This window comes from Macrobrachium rosenbergii, unplaced genomic scaffold (genome assembly GCF_040412425.1).
Source record: "Macrobrachium rosenbergii isolate ZJJX-2024 unplaced genomic scaffold, ASM4041242v1 13865, whole genome shotgun sequence".
Lineage (NCBI taxonomy): Eukaryota > Metazoa > Arthropoda > Malacostraca > Decapoda > Palaemonidae > Macrobrachium > Macrobrachium rosenbergii.
In genome coordinates this window covers 374,613-380,423 of record NW_027100716.1, presented here as the reverse complement: position 1 = coordinate 380,423, position 5,811 = coordinate 374,613, and the positions used below count along the sequence as shown (strand labels likewise).

The following is a 5,811-nucleotide window of genomic DNA, read 5'->3' as shown; positions in this document are numbered from 1 at the left end:
TCTCTCTCTCTCACACTGCTAAATAAAAACAAAAACCTTCAACAGTAAATTCTCACCTCTGACGACAGCAATCACTGTAGACAAACTTTTTGGAGAAGTGGAAGAGTTTGCAACAAAATAAAAAAGTATTTCCCTTCATGTTTAACATTTAGGCTGACATTATAACTGGCTCACGACAGGCAACTTTCTGTCTACTCTTGGACTAAGATGATCTCATTCCTTCTTGGCAAGAGAAGCTGTTGAAACCAAAAGAGAAGACAAAATATCTCCTTCATGCGCCTCTAGGGACGTTTGTACAAAACTAAAATAGTGTTTACACAAAATCAGAGTGCTAACCACCCCTAGGGACTCACCGACTAATTTAAGACTAAGACCAGGAGGATTTGTTAGTGGTTGCTAATGACTTTAGCCACCACCTGATAGTCTGTCCTCATACCAAGTTTGACCAAAATCCCTTAAACCATGTTGGCAAGCACATAAAATTTCTTCAATACCGAGTATCAGAGAATAAATACTTTGTACAACTCTCTCATTCATACTACCTCTGGAACACTATACCTGAGTGAAAGTCCCAACATAATTGTATGCTGTAATCACAAAAAATTAAATAAGGACCACTTTGTAAACCATGGCTGAACACTTTGTACCCATTCCTAGCTCACACACGGTACCCTAGGAAATACAATTGCAACTTACCATTAAGGACACCTCATTGCAATACTGCACAATTTCCCACATTAGAAGTCATGAGGACCACCCTTTCTTCTGCTTGTCTAGGATTATCAAGCAGCCTCTTTCTCTTGGCAGGAGGCGGTGCAATCACATTAGCCCAAACAGGAAAAATAGCTCTCATGACCAAGGCCACCCCACAAAAGCATTTTTGGGGTCAAGGTCCACTCTTATTTCTTCAAGTGCTGCATTCAGGCTTCGCCTAAATAAGGTAATAGTTTACCCATTCCAGTCGGCATCTGAAAAAACAGTTTCAAATATTCAAACACCTTAACAACAATAGTTCCCCAAACACCATTTACTAATATGAAAAGTATTTTTCAACAAACTGATGCAGATATTATTATTAAAGTAGTTTAACCAGACCACTGAGCTGACTTTCAGCTCTCAAAGAGCTGGCCCTAAGAATTAGAATAAAATACCCGGTCCAGGCCTCAGGCCAAGCACTGGGACCCAATAGGTCAATAGGTCATTCAGAATGATGATGAACGAATTAAAATTAAATTAAAAACTGCACATTGGAACATACTCTCATACTGGATCATATGCATACAATAAATACATTTACTCACGCTTCCTTACAAACACACTAAAAAAGTATATTAAAATTCAGAATAAGTTTAGTAATATTAATTTTTTTTTAATTCGACGAATGATATAAGGGTTTTCGTGCTTTTATTTACTTTTTATATTTTGTTAATTAAATAACAGCTCCTCATGAACATCAAAATCGGAACGACTGAAAACATAAAAGATTGACAAACTTTCCTTCATTGATTTATTTCCAGAAGTTGAAAAGGCAATTGTCACCAAGTAATACATTTAAGCTTTTCTTGAGTTTTTTCATTTGAGTATTGTCTTTTTGCCTCTACAGTTAAGTTTATCTTGAAATAAATTATACCAAGCTGTACCTCAAAAGAATGTGATGTCCCAATTTGATGTGCTGCACCAAACGCAATCACCCTGTTGGACGAAAAGTAGCACTGGCTTCATGTATTCTACAGTCCTGAAATGCAAATATAGTAAATACTTATTAAATAAACTACAAAGTCTTAATTCACATTAACCCCAATTTCTAAAAGTTCAACTCTAAAAAAAAATACTGCATATTCATTCTGGATGATTTGCATTTTACCTACATAAACAAAACCTAATATCTTTCATACAAATAAACATTTTAGGAAAACTGGTCTGTTTGTCGAGGTATGGTGGCAAGTGAGTGAGTGGGTGGGGTACCACCTAAGAACTAAGTTAGATTAAGTTAGGTCCAACCCTGTTTTTTACTTTATTGGGCCAAAGGTAAGGATCCAGTGCCCTACGTTAGGTTAAGTTAAATACATCCTTGTATTTCACTTGTTTTGGGTTTTCCCTCAACCAAAAGCCCTGGTTTCCCAGTGTTGCTCTACAGTACATAGTGGCAGAATACAAAGTAATCTGCTGCTGAACTGAAGTCCAAACGTTCAAAGCACCACTTAAAAGTGGAAAATTAATTTTCAGCTCCCAAAGCGGCTATGGTTTAAAGCAAAAAATTTTCACCTCATTATAGTATTCTTACAAACTCTTCTGCATTAGTAGCATTTGACATGGGTATTTTCGTCTTGAGCACTTGGCTGTTGTAGCCTTTGGTAAAGCGTTCTGCTCAACTATAACCAAAATAACAGTTTTAGCCTTTTCCCCCCTCTGATTCAGAAGGGTCATGAGTAAACACCACCTCTCCACCAGTCACAAATCTATTCAGTTTGGTTGGTTTCTGTTCATATAGAAATACAAGTAAACTAGATGACGGGAAGGCTCAAGATGCAAGATTAAAATTTTTAATTACAAAATTCCCAAACTTTTAGGTGAGATTGAGATGGACTATGAAAGCTCATATCCTAAATTGACAGCAACAGCTGTGATTACACCCCCCCCCCCCCTCCTTACAATATAAGGATTCGAGGAGAAAGACTTCAAGGGATCTAGCTACAAGCTGAACAAGAGGTCTGAAATAAATCTGACCCTCCTTACATTTGGGCATACTAGGTTAACCTGTATTTCCTTTTGTAATGAGCCAGTGTGATAGTACCCTATCCGATGAGCACAACTGGCTAAGCTGTTACAAACCAATTTACAGAGTCCGAATGAGCTAGACTATTATTGACGTTTTTCTATGTTATTTTATATTGCTTTACAAGAGATGGCGGGGTTTAACTAAACTGTAATAACCTTTGAGAACTATTTACGATGTGAATTTCTAACGCGGGTAGGTCTAAGCCGGCGGCAAGCCCCCACCCCTTCCGCTAATACGGCAAAATTGTAACCAGTAAAAACCCTTGACGTTTTGCTATTTTTAGGGGTGTTTACGGTTACAGTTTTTAGCAATGGAGGGATTTAAAGTAATGCCAGCTTTGATCTACCCTGCAACAGCTGTGATTAGCTTCAAAGGTCTACAGTTTAGATAAACAGTTTAGATACGGCCAAAATATTAGGTATTTCAAAGTAATAGATACACTGCGGGTATTTAGTGAGAAATGGCAGTTTCTTATAGTATTTTGGTTGCTTATTTACAATTCGTTTTCTTTTTTGGCGGTCGGGGTAAGCCCCCACCGCCTTGACAGACTATGACAATTGACAATGTTAATTGTAGAACTTAGTAATATTTTCTAGCCGGGCTGTTATGTTGGTATTGACCCTTGAAGGTGTTTGTTAATGGCGGAGGGGTAGGGCCAGCATTCGCGGCAAGCCCCCCACCCTCCATAGCTAATAGGTGCAAAATTGTAACCAGTAAACAGCTAAAAATAGGTAATAACGTTACCCAAGAGGTGTTTACTGGTTACAATTTTGCCGCATTTTTTGGAGGTGGGGGTGGGGGACGGGCTTGCCGGAATGCCGGCAAAGACAATGGTAATTGACTGTGAGTCTTCAAAGGTCAATCACAGTTTAGTTAAACAACAAAATATTACTTTAAATTCTTGTAAAGCAAGTAAAATAAACAAAACGCCAATACAGTCTAGCTCATATGGATACAGTCTTGAATGCCTGTGAATGTAATTAACCTGTAATTGTCCCCACAAGTCCATCCAACAAGGGGTTTCCTAACGCGATCTTCACAAGACAGAGCAAAAACGGTTCATAAAAGGCAAGTGCAGTACCTTGAAACTGATTTTTCAACACTTTTAGGGCTTCTGACACTGGCGGTGCATTTGTTTGTTGTCGACCAAATGGAATGTCCCTTCGCCGTGTTTAGTACTGGCTGGGAGGGGAGTTACCCATACGTTTAATGTTATTGCACTTGCCAGACAGGGGATATGAACCGTTAAGCAGGCGCCGGTGCTCTGTCTTGAAGATGTTTACTGGTTACAATTTGCCGTATTACCGTAGGGTAGAGTTCAAAGGTAAATTGTAAATTAATCACAGCCGACCGCCAAAAATTAACGTTAAATTGTTAATAAGCATCCAAAATACTATAAGAAACTGCCATTTCTCGCTAAATACCCGCCGTGTACCTATAACTTAGTTCTACCAAATATTACTTTAAATTCTTGTAAAGCAAGTGAAATAACATAGGAAAACGTCAATTGCCATAGTCTAGCTCACCACGGACAGCTGGCTTAGAATTACCCCTATTTGTACACACTTGCTGATATTCATTTTCTCACCGAGAAAAATTTTTAAGCTTCATGCCTTACAGAAAACCTAAATGAACTTGGTGTTTGGTAACAGAGATAGGTCCAAGGCCTCAGTCTAAACCTCATAACAGGTCAATCATCAGTCTACCCATGGCTAGATTTGGAGATAGCAGCCTATTAATTTCAAAAAGAAGTAACCGTTAGCAAAAACAGCTAGGTTAGGTTTCAAATGTTGACCAGGAAAGACAGTGAAATTAGAGACGTGCTCCAGCTTTGGCCTTTGGAGGTGGTAGCACTAGCCTCCTAACCTGGCTTTAAAGGCTACTAGGACGATACCATTAATCTTGCATTTAAAGCTAAATGTAATTAGTGGGCATTTAATGTTATAATATCAACTCACCATAATTTTACTCAATATCCTATACGAACACGTTTTGTTTAAACTTCTGCCATATTTCCAGTACATTTTGCACTGGATTGAATTTTTTATGTTAAGACTAAGTATCGATTAGCTATGACAAGGTTAAGCTGAGGTACCAGTATCTATGCATAAGCACACTTTGATTAGGGCCTATTCCTCAAATCCAATATGAAAAAAGTGCAATTCTCTAAAATATTCACCACCAATTCTCTCGTACAATTTCAAATTAAACACGCGAAAATTCTCTAGGACAACTAAACAAAAACATAAAATCTCACCTCATTAACAAAATCACTGCTACGATTAAAGGAGAATACAAACGGACGCAAAACCAATCACTGGTCTCCAGGGGTCATGGATCAGTTAGTCGGGGCAGCTAGTATTGCGAAGTCTGAAATTGCGAGATCCTTGTGTAGAGGTTGCCAGATTCCCATTACCTTGAAAGCCACCCAAATTTTTCCATGACTTACTTGCCTGGTTTTAATACGAAAGGCAAAGTTAAAGACAAATTCAGTAAAAATTGCAATCATACTGGAATCTTTGACCCATCTCATAAAAATTGGTAACTAGCTGCAGCTTACCAGGCTAATAATATTGAAAATTATTTCATTCTGAATTGGACATTCGTCTTCAAAAGTGAATTAGCAAAATGAATAAAATGGGCTACAAAAATTGGCTTGTAATCTGTAGATGTTCATAACATCGGGTTTATATTGAATGCTAAATTGAAAGCAACAATAAATAAATATTCAGTGATTAGTTATTAGCTACTGGCTTGCTGAAAAAAAGGCTTCATTCAGCATAAGCAAAAAGTGCAATAGCAATGAATCTTCATCTAAAAATCACTGGAAATTTAATCGTCAGTTCATCCAATGCGGACAAAGGAAAAATGACCAGAGGCTGTAACTAAAAAAGTAAATAATCTACAGCACTTTCAAATAGTCATTCTGACATAAACCTAGAGAGAGAGAGAGAGAGAGAGAGAGAGAGAGAGAGAGAGAGAGAGAGAGAGAGAGAGGAGAAGCATTTTCACTTTTTTTTTTTTTTTTTTTT

General features: G+C 37.8%; 1 long non-coding RNA gene across 1 annotated transcript; it reads right to left on the bottom strand.

The window, feature by feature from the left end:
- Positions 1 to 823: 823 nt before the first annotated feature.
- On the bottom strand, positions 824 to 5,172 carry LOC136837812 (uncharacterized). The gene is made up of 3 exons (XR_010852784.1): positions 5,037 to 5,172; positions 1,641 to 1,735; positions 824 to 968 (listed from the first exon to the last, which is right to left on the bottom strand). It is a non-coding gene; the product is annotated as an uncharacterized lncRNA (long non-coding RNA).
- Positions 5,173 to 5,811: the final 639 nt, after the last annotated feature.